Source organism: Pinus tabuliformis, chromosome 3_2 (genome assembly GCF_031772625.1).
Source record: "Pinus tabuliformis cultivar Carrire ecotype Pingquan chromosome 3_2, CPIR1, whole genome shotgun sequence".
NCBI classification, from domain to species: domain Eukaryota; kingdom Viridiplantae; phylum Streptophyta; class Pinopsida; order Pinales; family Pinaceae; genus Pinus; species Pinus tabuliformis.
In genome coordinates this window covers 499,548,843-499,565,204 of record NC_142302.1, presented here as the reverse complement: position 1 = coordinate 499,565,204, position 16,362 = coordinate 499,548,843, and positions in this window count along the sequence as shown.

Sequence of the window (16,362 nt, the reverse complement as noted above, 5' to 3'; positions counted from 1 at the left end):
TACATCTTAGGGAAAGATTATAAGGGTGCAACTTGTAACATGCACATGTTTCTTCACTTTGGACTTAGATGCTCTGGAGACAACAATGCTTTTGGAGATTATAATTTCAAGAATTTAAGAAGGGGATTCTAGTGTTTTATCATTTCCAATGAGTGTGTGTCCACAACCCTGACGAAGTCACTAGAAATCACAGGAATTACTTTTGCTAGCAATCATCCATAGCCCTGATGGAGTTGCTTATATGTCCCAACTGCTTAATAAATTGTTCTCAAGCCTTTACCTTTCGTCTTTTAATACATATTCATTCTTTATATATATATATATATATTATTAATCAAGCTTAATAGAGCATATGGTGGATGGTGGATCTTGAATGAAAATGAGGATGATTTATTTTAGAAACTATATTGATTGCTTACCAGTAAAATGTCTTCTTGGCATTCATGTGTTAATTTTTCCTAAGGCTATATTGTTCTTTTCTTTGATAATTTCATTTCTTCATTAACACATTAAGTTCACCCCATAACATCATAACATTATTTGTATTTACATAATTATTCAATAGAATATGAAACCATATATAAAGAACAATATCATCATCATCAATGTAGCGGAACATAAAGGAACAATAGAAGAAAAGCATTCACACATAGAGACACCAGGATTGGTCGGAGACCAGGGAAAAACCCACTATGGGAAAACCCTTTCAAATTATTCTTCTTATTGGATCATCATTGAATGATTCAGTAAATGAGAGTACAATAATCCATATCTTCAGCCATAAATCTATCCAACAATAGTCAGCTAAACAATATCCATAAAATGAGCCCATCTATGCTTATACTCAAAAGCCCTGATTCAGAAGCCTGTAATGAACTGACACTGTCTGCCATCAACTGTCGAACCCTATGGTCAACGAGTGAAAACTTCATACAAATAAAAAACAAATGTTTAGGTCCTGGTCACGTGGAGGAGGAGTCATGTGTGCGACTCGAAAGGTCCAGTCGCTTCCTTGAGCCTATAAGCGAACAATTGTGGTTGAATTCTGGCTTTTAAGAGTCTGCGACTATGATTTTGAAACCCTAGATTCTAGTCGCATGGAGGAGAAGTTGTGTGTGTGACTTAGATGCTTTGGTTGCATGGATGAGCTAGCTAGTGAGAGATTGTGGTCAATTTATTCCTGTGTCATGCATGCGACTGAGGCCCAAAACCCTAAAACAGAAATGCAAGCTTTGGACCCTGTAATTTCATTTTCGAGCGAACCCATTCCTCCACGGACGTGCCTTAGACCTATTCTAGCCAAAAAAAAGAAAGAGAATAGAAGAATGTATCATGATGATGTCCAAATGAGGTAGAGGACACTTGTATTTATAGCCTTCCAAGGGTGTCCATTTTGCTTTAGGGCTGACCTTGTCCAAATGTGCATATGTGGGATTTTTTTCATACCTACACTTTCCCTTCTCCAAATTTGATGATATTTAGGTCAATTTTGGTCCTCTCAAAAGAGTAATTCAATGAATTCATAATCTCCATCAAATACGCTGTATAAATTGAAATTTGGACCTAGTTTCCAATTTTAACACTCCCTCTCAACTAGGGAGAATTCCACCCACGTTATGTCATGTGTATCTTGCTATCAAATCATATCCAATATCAAATATCTCATCATAAAATGTCCTCACTACTCATCTTGGTTTATCTCTGCTTATTCCTACTCATCTCTTGATTGTCTTTGCTCATATGTTGAATATTCTCGAATCTAAAAGAAGAAGACTTTGTCTTCAGAGGGGACTCAGCCTAAGCTACCACCCTCTATTCATTGGGGAGCCATTTCTACAACCAAAAAACTCTGCTAGCGGGGATCCCAATGCTACCACCCGAGAACATTGAAGGGGAGTAAGATCATTTTCCCACATCAACATCAGAGAGATTAGTTCAATCTAGAACAACAACATAGATCATATCACCAGGGAGCATATCTCAACCCGAAATATCATGGGGGAGCTAAACATCTACGACCCCATATTGAGAAATAGGTGATGTAGGGGAGCTACTACTCAACCCATCCTATTGCCTACCAATATTCCCAACAATGACCCTCAAGAGTCATGTGGTAGAACACCTGCATCATAATCATCTTGGGTTGTACAACCCCAAGTACACTCTCAACCCGTTGGCCAGACGAGGAGCGGTAATCCCAACAAATCAAGTTTGTGGGTATGATGCTAACGGGGTTATACTTTGGAAATGCCAATATAGGGAAGAAACATCTACGAAGCTATTGTCTAGAGATCCCTAAACCCCAAGATCCCTCTATCTAATTTCCACACCCTGGGAGCTCAAATAGGGGGAAGAGTTGGCTTAATGTCCTCAATTAGCGGTGCTCTCTATAGATTAACAACATATCATCGTACTCATATATGGTAATCATCATGTCTCAATAGCAATTGTCTCCTGTTCATACATGACATCAAATCAAATATTATATTAGAATAAAAATATACATATAACTAAAATGATACTATAGTCATCCTCCCTCTTACGAAGGTACAATCCTAAGCTTGCCTCATACAACATCACTGTCTTAATATATGAAGGTATCTTAGTCCCAGCTATATACAAGATTATTTTCCAATCGGTTCCCACTCTTTGTCATCGCAATTTATCCATGTCATATCCAGAACTTGCTCAAGTGACTTTCCCAAGAGATTCTTCATCCTGCCTCATAGCTAGCCATGCTAGCAACATCATACTCAACCTCGGTAATGCTTAAAGCTACAAACCTCTTATTTGAAATATCATGGAAGATATCATACTAAGGCAACACCAAGATGCGCTCATCGATAATAATCCCAAACATCATCCACGTAGTCGCATATCATAGGAAGAATGTCTCAGACCAAAGATAGATCATCCCTTGCAAATATGTTGAAGTTAGCTCGAAGGCAACTGAATGTGTATGAAGTGGCTCAATCATGAATTCACTTAGGTTATGCACAACACACACACACACACATGGACAAGTGTTGGAAAATTAATGCTTTAATCAACTATTGGTTCCCAAATCAGGTTCAACAATATATCTTCACAACTTCTTAAAATTCAATCAGAGTGTCCAAGGGTTTGTATTTCCATTTTTCTGAAAACTCTTCAATAAATTTGCAATGCAGATTTTCTTTTCCAAACTTAAGAAATTGATTTGTCATGCCACGATTCATTATTTTGAGCTTTAGAAGCCATACCTCTCTTACTTTGATCATCAGAGGCTCATTACCTATCAAGACTAGACCATCAGTATCTAAAACCAAAATCAAAGTCATACCTTGGACCCTTTTGAATTAGAGGTTTGGATCAACACATCATCCCTACTTCACCGTATAACTATTAATGCGACCATATTAGGATTTGGGATCTTGCTTCAAACCAATATGCTTAGCCTTACATAAATAAATACTGCAATCAAATCAACTAAGTAAGCTTATCAAAGTTTAGAAGCCATATCACAACTATTATCAAAATCATCAATATCACTGTATCAAATTCTTTAGACCAAGTGACAGGTAGAGCTCACCACATACAAATATCAAATTATGAGTTTGTCATGTCAACAAGTTGTCATCTTATCAAGCAATATCAAACCAAACTTCATCAATTCATCCTCATGATCCTAATATAAATGATTTCTGTCACAATATGCAAATGAATTCAACAAGGATAAGTCATGCAGGTTCCATCCATTTATTGTGAGATAACTTCATGATGAATCATAACTGTTTATACTTTAACTAATGTGTCAAAGCTAATGATGTCCACATAGAACGTCTATTAAATACCAATATAGGTCACTGAAAGTCATTATTCCTATATAGCATTGTTATAAAAGAAAATCATCATTCGTAAAATCAAATCATTAGTCATAAGGTCAAATCCAAAATTTGCTATCACAGTGAGATCTATATCCCAACACATATCAAGTCAAAGTTATAAATCGTTATCAAGCATCTTGACAAAACTCTAGACACTCCTTTACTATATCAATCAACCAAATCTAGTTAAACCCTTGCAACTGTTATCAAATATTATCATACACTAGCTTCAATGATCAAATCAAGATGGAATACATATATGCATATTTTGGTCTCTGACAAACAAAATTTTAGTCAATATATTCACATTATAGTAAGTAAAATATTCAAACTTTGCTGCTCATAGAGCTTTCTGTTGTCTTCTCAATGTCTATAGGACTGGCATCCTTTAGGTGAACTTCTGATTTTATGCACAAAGAGTCATTTTTGTGCCCTATATGTATAGTCGCACCCATAGGCCTTCCTATCAGCAGTTGTGAGGCTAAATTCACACCCTTGAGCTTAATTCCATGTGGCTAAGAGGCTACAGTTGCACTTGTAAGCTTGATTCCATGCGATTGAGGCTTAGAGTAAGGGAAAACTCTCTCTTCTCAGATCAAAACTTTACTGTAGACCAACAATATAAGATATTTGTCTATTCATGTTCATAAATCATACTTCAATAATAAAGAATATACATATAATGAAAATGATAATGGGAGTAAGAATCTTATGGAGAGATTCTCCCTTTGAATGGGAATCTACTTCAATCATCTTCATTCAAGTGATCAATCTGTCTATGATACTGTCATGAATCAATATATCTGCTAGATCGTAAAGTTAGAGTATATCACATATTCATCATGGTCATATCAGCTACTTCACCATGGCATCAATCTTTCATCAAGGGTTAGTGTCAAATAGATAATAGGAGTATACTTCAAGAATCATGATCACAATATTACTTCTTTGTCACATAACTCAATCCATAAAGTAAGGGCATTAAATTTTACCATATGCCATAATTATTAAGCACATTAAAACATAACCATGGTCAACAAAAGATCCTGAATATCAATCTCATAGTTACACTTCTATCATCATGGCTACCATGCTTTCCATAAAATATCAATAGTATCAAGTTACCATCTACTAGAATCAAGGTGATAACCTTATTTATGGGATTAAGATATCCAAAATGATAGGTTTTAGCCAAACATCAAGTATACCAATATATCAAAGATCGATATTAGGTAGTTTCATAGAATCAAGAAGTTTATCATGTCTAAAAGGTAAGATACTTGTTTACTACCAAGTGCGCCATTTCATTATAAGAACCATGAATCCAAATCACTTTCATATGCATGAAGCATTTGTGAAGGAGACATTCTTATCATACCTTAGGTCTTACCTTGTCATCAATATTGCAATTGAAACATAACACCATATATACCTTGTAGCGTTCAAATAACTGCACACCTTCTTATTTGACATAGGTAGCTTGTAGCACTTTGTCATCTTTTCATTAGGTGCCTCTTTACCTTTTCCTACGCTAGTTCTTCTCTTCACTAGCCATCTTTCCTGCATTTCAGATGATCCTCAAGAAGGATCCACTTATCACAACTCATTAGGAGGTTAGAAGCATTCAAATATGCATGCATGAAGTATAAGTAATAATCAAGACAATAATCAGAGCCATAAGTCTAAACAAAAGTAAATGGATCGAGAAAAACTTATGTTCAATGAGAGACAATCATTTCCCTCTTGAATCATCCTTCACAAGCCATCACTATCCATAGTTCATATGACAATGTTTCCTTCAAGCTTTATCAACAACCAGAGCTACTATATAAAATCTGTCACAAGTGCTTGTGCATATTTACATTGATCAATATAGGGGTTTCTAGATTTCATATCTCAAATATTTGCCATAAACCAGGGTTTCCCTCAAACCCTTCTAATATCCGTCAAACCCTAATACAAAAATTTCCCAAGGTTTCCTTCAAACCCTAGAATTATTTTAGGTCTCCTCCATCCTCTCTTGCTTCCATCAATGGTGTCATCATAGGGTTGATCTCCATGACTTTTCTTCAACCCGACTCTGATTCCATGTGAATTTCTCTTAAGGATATATTGTTCTTTGCTTGTATAATTGCATTTATTCATTAACACATTAAGTTCACCCCATAACATCATAATATTATTCATATTTACATCATTACTATCAACAACATATGCAACTATATAGAAATAAAAATATTATCATCATCAATGCAACAAAACATAAAGGAAGAATAGAAGAAAATCATTCACACATAGAGACACCAGGATTGGTCAGACACTAGGAAAAAACCCACTATGGGGAAAAACCTTTAAAATTATTCTTCTTATTAGATTGTCATTGAATGATTTAATAAATGAAAGTACAATAGTCCATGTCTTTAGCCATAAACCTATCCAACAATAATAAACTAAACAATATCCATAAAATGAACCCGTATATGCTTATAGTCAAAAACCCTGATTCAAAAGCCTGTAATGAAGTGTTATTGTCTGTGGTCAACTGCTGAAACCTATGGTCAACGAGAAAAATATTTGGAAAACTAAAAAACCAACATTTAGGTCTCGGTCACATGGAGGTGGAGTCATGCATGCGACTGGAAAGGTCCAATCGCTTCCTTGAGCATGTAAGCCAATGACTATGGTTAAATTCAGATTTTGAAGAGCCTGCGACTGTGATTTTGAAACCCTAGATGCTAGTTGCATGGAAGATGAGTTGTGCATGCGACTAAGATGTTTTGGTCGCACATATGAACTGAACAGTGACCGATTGTGGTCGCTTTCTTCCTGTGTCATGCCTGTGACTAAGTCCCAAAGCCCTAAAACAAAGATTCAAGCTTCAGACCCTGCAATTTCATCTTCAAGTGAACCCATTCCTCCACTGGCATGCCTCAGGCCTGTACGAGAAAAAACCAAGAAATATATTAGAAGATTGTCATGATGATGTAAAAATGAGGTAGAGGTCACTTGTATTTATAGCCTTCCAAGGGTGTCCATTTTGCTTTAGGGCCGACCTTGTCCAAATGTGTATATGTGGGATTTTCTTCATACGTACACTTTCCCTTGTCCAAATTTGATGATCTTTAGGTCGATTCTGGTTCTCTCGAGAAGAGGAATTCATTGAAATCATCATCTCCATCAAAAAACTGTCAAAATAATGCTCGATCTTAACTCTTTAGATTAGGATGAGGCCATGGTTAAGATATTATAGGATACTTTATGTTTTTTAACCAGATCAATAGTTAGATGATCAAGCACTCAACATTTCCATTGTTCATAGAGTGTTCTACACATGGTAGTGATCTTATTATATTGGGTATAATTTGTTTGTGACATTCGTGAGTTTCTCCTAATATTACACATAGATTCATGGTCTAACTAGTATAGTGCATCATGAAGTATCCTAGTCAAAGGGTGCTTTGCAAAAGAAATTAGATGAAGGTCAATGCCATGTTATTTATGTTTAGGAAAGAAATAAGACCGAACAAGATGCAAAGAAAATAGAAAAGAAAACTATGAAAATGAAAAGAAAAGCAAATTAGTGTATGTACTAGTAATGGCAATCGAGGTCATTACACTAAGGATTTGTCCATTAACTGGGATAATATTAGCTTCTCCCTCCAGGTTTTGAAGATGATATGTTCTTAGGGAAATTTTGTTAGAAGCGATGTAGGGATTGCTCCATAAGTGGTGGAACTTGGTGTGTTTACCTTTATCTTCATGTGGTTTGTCACATTTAAGCACAAGGTTTCCTGCTTGGAAATCCTTCTTACCAATGGATTTATTATCAAACCATTTCTTTATCATCCATTGATGAGTAGTAAACTTTTGTTGAGCCTTGGCTCTCTCTTCTTCAAGTTTAAGCAAGATATTTATTATCCTATATATAATTGGGCGTGATTGAAGTCGAGAGTCTTGGGATAGTTATAGGGAAGGTAGGAATATGTTAGGCGATAATATAAATTCCTTGATGTAGAAAAAAGGTAAGGGGAGTTTCCTAGAGTAGCCTTAGGTGTGATTCAGTCTGCCCTTAGTGAATTGGGTAGGGAACTATGCTAGTTAATTTGTTGACCAGTAATGTTCACTTTAAAATATGGATTAACTGTTGTTGTTGAACTCAGCCAATCCCTTTCCTTGTCGGTAATAGCCGGTAGAGGGTATTAGGATAATGCCTTTATCTATTGCAAATTCAATTAGTTTAAGGTATGAGAAATATGCGATGTTATAAAAAAACCAAAGAAATAACAAAGCCAAACTTGATTATAATTTGTTTTTCTAGGAATTAGATGACTGCTTGATCACCGATTGTGGTCAATGTTATATACTTTGTCCATTAGGTGAAGTAGTCAGTGGTTGTTAGGACATATCAATGTTGTTTGGTTGAATGAGGGAATTTCTCACTGATCATGTGTAATCCCCATTATTGGAATAGTTCTTTTAATATCATTAGTTGTAGAGGAACATCACGTATTTTCTTATGCCTAGCACACTTCTGATAGATTGGGCACTTTCTGGAATAGGTGTGTGAATCTTTGAATATTTTTGGCCAATAGTAACAAACATTGAAGATCTTATGGGATATTATTTGGCTTGTGAAATTCCCACCAACTAGTCCATTATGCATTTATGAAAAATCTCTTGTCAACTTTATTTTTCACTAATATACAAAGGAGAAATCCATTATAGTGTTTTCTAAAGAGAACTCAATTGATGAGTTGATATTGTGAAGCTTTGAGTGAAACTACTCTCGTTTCCTTGGGGTTTAATATTTTCGACATGGTATCTGTAGGTATTGCTGAAAATCATGGTAACATGAGTGTTCATGTTGGAGAACACAATGATTGTTACATAGAAAAGTCATTCTCCCAACCTTCTTCTTGTTCATTCTCAAGTTTGAGAGACTTTGGAGAGAGTATGCATAAGCCATATCCTTTTATGATATGAGAAGGCTTGAATTCCATATCATATTATTATAGGAAGCTCATACAGTTGCCTCTTTTCTCTACCAACTCTTTCTATATGAATAATGATCTTACTACGGGGTTAGGGACGATTACCTTATCATGACACTTCAAGATATACGATCGAAATTATTTGACTACTTTGGACACTGTATAGGCCTATTTTTCGACATATGGATAGTTCAATTTAAGACCTTGCAATCCTGTATTCCTAAATGAAATTGGCCTTTCTTCTCCTTAGTTATTTTTTTTGTGTGACTACAACTGCCACGGAGAAATTAGAAGCGAATGTATAGAGTGAAAATTCCTTATTGAAGTGTAGACTCTATAGGGAAGGAGCATGAACAATGACTTCTTTAATTTTGGAAAAAATCTCCTTTTCTCCAACAATCCACTTGAATTGTGCATCCTTATTGATAATCTTCTTTAATAGTTTTATAATTTGATTAAAGTCTACAAAAAATCTCCTAACAAAGTTGACCTTTCCTAGGAAGGTTTGCATGGAATTTTTATTGTTAGGATAAGATATCTATGTAATTGATTTAATTATCTCAGGATATAAACATATACCCTATTTGGATATCACTTGACCCAGTAGGTTACACTCATCAATGATGAAAATGATTTTCCTAGGCTTGAGTGAAATTCCATATTTATGACACCTTTCAAAAATATGTTTCAGGTGGTGGGGAGATTTTGTCTTCTTCATTTCAAATAGATTGTCCCGTAGAGCTAAACCATTGCACTATATCCGATAAATCCTCTGAAAGAAATGTTGATTTCTATCTGGAAAGTGGCACCAACATTAACTAACTGCATCCACCTATATGCAAAAGTAATCCATCTGGTGCAAAAGGTGGTCTTAAACCTGTCTTCTTGAGCGACCAATACCTGATTATAAACTAGGAATCCATCCAACAATGAGAACATATCTGATCCTAACACTTAATGGAGGATTTGTTCCATGGGAGGTGCTGGGTAAATATCCTTGTCAATTCCCGATTGAGGTTTTGAAAATCCACACAAAGTCTTATTTCTCCTAATTTTTTCCCAATTGGAACTTGTAGTATACCTAGGGGGGATAATATGGGGTACAGAGGGAGGTACCCAAGGGAATAATGTAATAATAGGGTGGGCCATAGTTAATAAATAAAGTGGTTAACCCGCATCAGGTAAGGGACCACAAGTAGTTAACAATAATGCGATAAGCCCATTGTATTAGATATATGGTATTGAGAGAACCATGGTAATGACCCATGGTATTGTATGTATGAATCCTATATAGAGGCTAGAGACTCCCCATTAAGAGATGTCAAGGAATATTGTATGGAAAAGCATGTGGCTTGTGGAGTGTTCTCCTTCCCTCAATACCGTATATCTAATACAATGGGCTTATCACATTATTGCTAACTACTTGTAGTCCCTTACATGATGCGGGTTAACCACTTTATTTATTAACTATGGCCCATCCCATTATTACATTATTCCCTTGGGTGCCTCCCTCTGTACCCCATATTATCCCCCCTAGGTATAATACAAAACCATATTGGAGACCTAAGTTGAGTGCTTGACTTTGAAGATAATCCTAGGATCCATCAACTTCTTAAGCTATTTCTATATCATGGGTTCTAATGTGGGATTGGGATTTTCACAACTTCTGCTTAAAATATTTGACACCCTCTTTCATTAGGATGACATGCTGAAGTTCCATACATCTTTAGATCTTCATATGTATAGGAAAACACATCCTTGTACTTTGTAAATAGTTGGACATATGTCTGTTTCTATATCAGTTATCAACATGTACAAAGGTTCACAAATTTGGGATCATTTCCAGCCCCTAATAAGACCAGTTCATGGATCAAAGTGGGGTTGTGGGTCTTAGGATTTGTTGGAGCTCAAAATCTTGATTGTAGGTCAAAATATTTCTCAAGCAAAACCATCCCTATAGGGATGGGACTACCTTGGTCTGCATGTTTCGTTGGCTATCCTTGCTTATCCTATTGATATTCATTAATAACCATGTCCTTAAATGTATCTTCAATCACAATAAAGTGCATCACCTATTCATCATCATGAAACAAGCGCTAATTAGTTATATTGTCAGGGACAACATGTTTAAAAATGCACTTAATTGGAAAATCATGATAGAATGGGGTAAATCTAGCAACCACATTTTCCAAACTAGCATTAGTAGTGTTCATAGATTAATGAATGGATATAATGGTAAAAGACTTAAAAGTCAAAATTAATCTCCATAGCTCTTATACAAGTAACCTTTTAAATGGAGTTCATACCTTATGTACAATTATATCTAAATCACTTAGAACTTTCAACCACTCTAGCTTCATATCAATATCCTTTTATAACACAAATATGAGCACTTCATATTTTGCGGTGTTATTTGTACACTAAAATTCTAATCGATAGGAGATTAGGGCCTTCTCTTTATGTGGATTGATTAAATACACCCTCCACTAGCTTCATCCCATGTCTCTAAATAGTCAAAACTTCAAGTCCATATATCAGTATCTAAGCCTAACTTATTGGGAAAATTATTATTTACATCTAAATTACTATAGTTGTTGCTATTTACAACTAATGCACAAGAGTCATTATCACCAGGTTGTGAACATTGAAGGAGATTAAACTAGGTTTATGATGAAAAAGAGGATGGTTAGGCTCGATAATAACTGATATTGATTTCCAAAAAGTAATTTCCCAAAGTTGAGTGTGCAAAATTAATCATTTCATTTGGTACCTCTAGCTCTTTGGCATCATGTATATCTTGTGCAGTTCACTATTTAACCTTATCTAATTACTCTTGCTTTTGTAGAGTAACTAGAGGTGTGACTAATTTGTAGTGAAATTTCCCTGTAGTTTCTATGATCAATCTTTGGTTAACAACATGCCACATGCCTAAGATATATCAACCACTATTATATAGATTGTTTGGTGTACCTTGGGTTTAGAAGATAATATTATCAATATAGTCTTCTGCTTGCCAATGACCTTAACTTTAGTCCCGTCCAACTAAATAATCTTGACACTAGTCTTTTCTGGTACAACATTAATATTTTGACATACAGAGTAGGACATGACCTTAGACAAGACCCTAGAATACACTAGGTAGTTTTGAACATTATGATTGAAAATTTCAAATGTCAACAAGAACAATGAAGTCTTGGAATTTGAATGAATTTTGATACTAGTAGCATTTTCAATAGATTTGACAACATTTGTGTTTCTATGAGCTAGAGTATTGGCTTTCCCTTAAGTTGTAGAATTCAATGTTAGCTTTGATTAGGATGGAGAAGACTTTACAGTTTTCATGGTAAGTTATCTTTGTTGTGGTAAATTGAAAATATCATATAATCATAGAAAATTTTAGGGGCGAATGTTCGCCCTTTGGCGAAATTAAGGGGTTTTAAATTTTTAGTGGGCGAATATTTTGTATCATAGTACATTTTTACAAATCACCTCAAATAGCCCACCTTATTCTAAGGGAGAGGGTAAAAAAGGTAAATTTAGCCCTTGAAATTAGGAGTTACAACCTTCCATTCGCCCATTTTCAAGAATAGGTTTTATTTAAGTGAATCCATTCGCCCATTTTCAAGAATAGGTTTTATTTAAGTGAATCCTATGGGCCAAATACCATATTTATAAAAGACGTATGGTAAATTAATAAGAATATAAATAAATGAGAGGAATGGTAAATAAATAAAACATTTTTTATATTTGCTCCATAAGTCACCTTATATACATGCAAGGGTGTAAACAAATAAAAATATAAGTAAAGTGGAGGTATGGTAAATAAATAAAACGTCCTTTTATACTTACTCAAAAGGTATGGTAAATAAATAAAAATATAAATAAACTAGACATATGGTAAATAAATAAAACCTCTTTTTATATTTAGTCCATAACCCGTTCTATTTATGAAGGCTCAAGAAAGAGGTTTTATTTAAGTGAATCCTATGGGCCAAATACCATATTTGTAAAAGAGGTATGGTAAATTAATAAAAATATAAATAAACAAGTGGTATGGTAAACAAATAAAACATTTTTTATATTTACTCCATAAATCACGTTATATTTACGAACACTCAAAAAATGCTTTATATTTAGGTGAAACCTATGGGCAAAATAATATGGGACAAATACCATGGACTAGATTGTTATTAATACCATGCAAAAAAAACATTATTAACCCTAATATTAGTATTAATAAAATAAAAATGGCACATGGTATTGACCCATGGTATTCACCAAAATGGCACATGGTATTGACCCATGGTATTCACCAAAATGGCACATGGTATTGACCCATGGTATTCACCTGGAATGTAGCCTATTTAAATGGGGGAATTAAACCAGCATAGATCCATCTTTACTCTGGATCTACTAACCCCCGAGAGGTATCAAATATCGTGATATGCAAACTAGCATAGAGTGAAAAAATATTTGATCCCTCTCGGGGCTTGGTGGATCAAGAGTAAAGATGGATGTTGTAATTTAATGTATGTTAAACATTTTAGCTTGGTTAAAATAAAAAATAAAATAAAAATCAACTATTAATTTTATTAATTTTTATAAATTACTAATAGTAATTTTTAAGCTCCAGGTTTATGATAGCCCATGGTATTGACCCATGGTAATACCAAGATCTTACCAGATTTTATAATTGAGTAAAATATTCGCCATGCCTGGTGAGAGATTCGCCAAAAAATTATATATACATATTATATTATTGATAAATTCGCCTTCCATTTTTCCTATATACCATGGAGATTCGCCCATTTATTATACTTATAAATTTGGGGGGGTTCTTAAAATTTTCCCTGCATATAATGATATGTTAGCCCTGGTATTCTTCATGTCCTCAATCACATTCTATTCGAAGGAGTTCCATCAATAGAGGTTGGAGGTTCATATCTCTATGTTAAAGTGGATGGCTTGGTGTTTCACTGGAGTTGTAGGCTACATAGTGTTCTACGAGGGACTAGGATATTCCCTAGAAGAAAATATAGTAATCTTAACAATATTCTTTAAGGTAGCACATACCTAAGTAAGGACTTGCTGTTGGCAAGCGACAAAATATCAAGTGATGGACCTTTGCTATGAATATTGTAATTCTTTGGGGTTGTCTACACGACCTATGATTCTCCCACTAAAATTTCCCTAATCATTTTTCGTATCTATAACCATTACCCAACCCCACAAGAACATGGTTGAACATTTAGTTGTTTCTTCTTATATTGTATTGGGTTTAACTTCGAGTTCCTGGGATGGCTCATCAAACAATTATTGTAGTTCCTGGAGCTGATTAATGACAAGAGTCATAGAATTGAGCCGTTGTGGGCATGTATCTTTAGAATTATTAGCATAATGATACAAAAAAAATTTATCCATGCCAAAGTCATCTAATTTTAGGTTCACAATGGATCTTTCAACAAGATTTGGTTGGTTATTGCTCTTCTTTTGGAATCGTTTGAAAGAATTGTGTCTTGATAGAGGTTTCCCCTGAATTCTTCTTAAGATCCACCACTTTGTTTGGAAAATTTTTAGCTAGTTTGAGCACATTTTTTTCCTATGGAAAAATTATAATTTTCATTGATATAAGAAAATTACATATTGTAGATGCAGCATTGCATATGCTATATAGTGAGGCTATTCTCCTATCAAAAATATAAGTATCAAAAAGATCTATGATTCTCCACGCAAGGAGAAACATTTCTTTTGAAAATTTAAAAGATAAAAAAAAACTCCATGTAGGGAGTACAATTGTCTGCCTTATATATACAGCTAGAAAGATTGAGATATACATATGTACTGATAATTTATGCAAAAATATAAACATGATGATCAGGCCCTTCTGGGCCAGTTAAGCTATGTAGTCCATGTATGGGCGATGGTAGTACTGATAGTGTTCCCCGTCCCTTTGCTCCTGAATCATCCATGTACCACGAGGCCAGTTCAAAGCTTCCTTCGATAGATGATCAGAAATCTAGCTGCGTTCCCTATAGATATGGCGGCAAACAAAGTGATCAAAATGTGCAATGAATCTGTGTGCCTCTTCCAAGATGGGTCTCAGAGAATATGCATGACAATTTGATGTATTGTTTATCCAGTTGATAACATTCTTGGAGTCCCCAAAGATTTGGATATTTCTGCAATGTTTCTCTATGGCGAAATGAAGGAGATGTTTGAGGGTGATCAACTCGGCATAATTATTGGTGCCCCTTCCCAGACCCATTTGGATTTTAAAGTAATGAGAGTTAGAGAGGTATAGGATAGCTTCCCCCCCCCACCCCCCACACCCTTCATCCTTGGCAGAACCATCGAAATAAGCCCAGGGGTAGTCTCGATTGATGGCCTCAGGAACAATGTTCCTAGTGGGGGAAGAAACATTGTCATCAGGGATGGAGTTATAGGTGGCCAATATGCGAGCAGAGATAGATGGCCAGTTAGGGATGGTGTTCTGGAAAATATTTTGGTTCCGTGCAATCCAGATAGCCCAACAGAAAAGAAGGGGAAGGTTTCTGGCTTTGATAGGGGCAACCGATGTCCACCATGATAGCCATGCATCCATTACAGATGTACCCTGCCATCGAGAATGTATATTAATGGCCCGAAGGGTGGTATTCCACAGGTCTATAGTAATCGGGAAGTTTAGGAAGAGGTTTTCAATAGTTTCAGTGCTATTCTTGCATATGCAGCACCAGGATGGTCCGTGAAAGGCTCGCTTATGCAAGTTGTCCCTTGTGGGGGCCTTGTTCTTAAGCACTATCCACATAAATAGTCTCATTCTGGGTGGCACCTTAAATTTCCACAGTTGTTTCCACCAATGCTCAACAATCGATGGTCGATGGTCTGTAGAGATACATAGGTATCCTTCCTTTGGAGAGTATATACCATTTTTTACATGGGCCCATACAATATCATCTTCCCCTTCTGTAATCCTGATATGCAATTCGGTCAGAGCAACAATGTATTCGCCCCAATGGTGATGCCAAATCTGTGGGAGGTGTATGCGACGAGCGGTCATCCATGCCTGTTGGAATAATGTGGTGTGCTCTGGATCCGCAATGTGGTTAACGTGTGTGATGCCAGAATTGTTGAGAAGGAGGGTCAGTTCTTGAGGGAGCCTGTATGAGTTTCCACTGCCAATCTAGGGATCCAAACCAATGCGCACCGATGATTGGATTGTATTTTCCATGTGATCCCATCTCGGATGAGAGGCAGGGAGTTTATTACTGCTTTCTAGATGATGGATATCCCAGTCTTGTTCTAGTTGGGTTGTCAGATCCAGTCCATCGTGTTGTGGGGGAAAATATATTTCGAGTATGCCACCCTTGTCCATAAGCTGCATGTAGTAGTCAACTGCCATCCCAACTTAGCAGTCAGTGCATTAGAGAAATAGTCCAGTCTTTTAATTCCCCTTCCTCCCCATTTCTTTGGTAGTGCTAGTAGCTCCCATCTAGCCCAGGCAAATA